The following is a 706-nucleotide window of genomic DNA, read 5'->3' as shown; positions in this document are numbered from 1 at the left end:
CAGTTAAACAGAAGACCCAATGCTATTTTGGGCTACTGGACTCTTTTAGAATATTGTGCTCAGTTTACACACCTATAATATTCAATAACGGAACTTAGAAAATATGGGGTATACAGATGAATGTCCCTTTTGTATCTGTGTATTCAAAGTGGTTAGGATAGATATATAGTTGCATTCTCTTAATGAATAGAATTATATGTTCTAATGGTGTTTGTAAATAGGATATCAAGTCTGCATCTTACACAGCAATTAACCACTAAGAAGAATTTATGCAGTGTGTTATTTGTTGAATATCTACTTCCAATTTGATTTGAAACTGTCTCATTGCTATCAGTTTATCAATAAAATTTTGAAAGAGAAAAAAAGTTTCTAATGCTAGGAGAATATATCATATGATACCTTTTAAATAAACTTTTAAGTCAAAGATATAGTATAAATCTTAGAACAAAAATTAAGATTAAGCAATATTCAGAAAATTAAATACTAATTAATTAAAAATTAAATGTTTCAAAACAATTGAACTAAGAAAAAGTTTTCATGATAGCAAAGAAATACTAAGAGTAAAACACAAGATAAATACTGCGATGGCAAATAAATTACCAGCACTTCCAACAATTTGAGGATAGTCTATTGCACAAAGTTCTACTGTGTTGTGGACATGCATAATGACCATGACAGTTACTGGTGACCAGGTGTCACTTGTGGG

This window comes from Octodon degus, unplaced genomic scaffold, assembly GCF_000260255.1.
Source record: "Octodon degus isolate 3935 unplaced genomic scaffold, OctDeg1.0 scaffold00018, whole genome shotgun sequence".
NCBI classification, from domain to species: Eukaryota; Metazoa; Chordata; class Mammalia; order Rodentia; family Octodontidae; genus Octodon; species Octodon degus.
Note: the sequence above shows the minus strand (reverse complement) of the source record.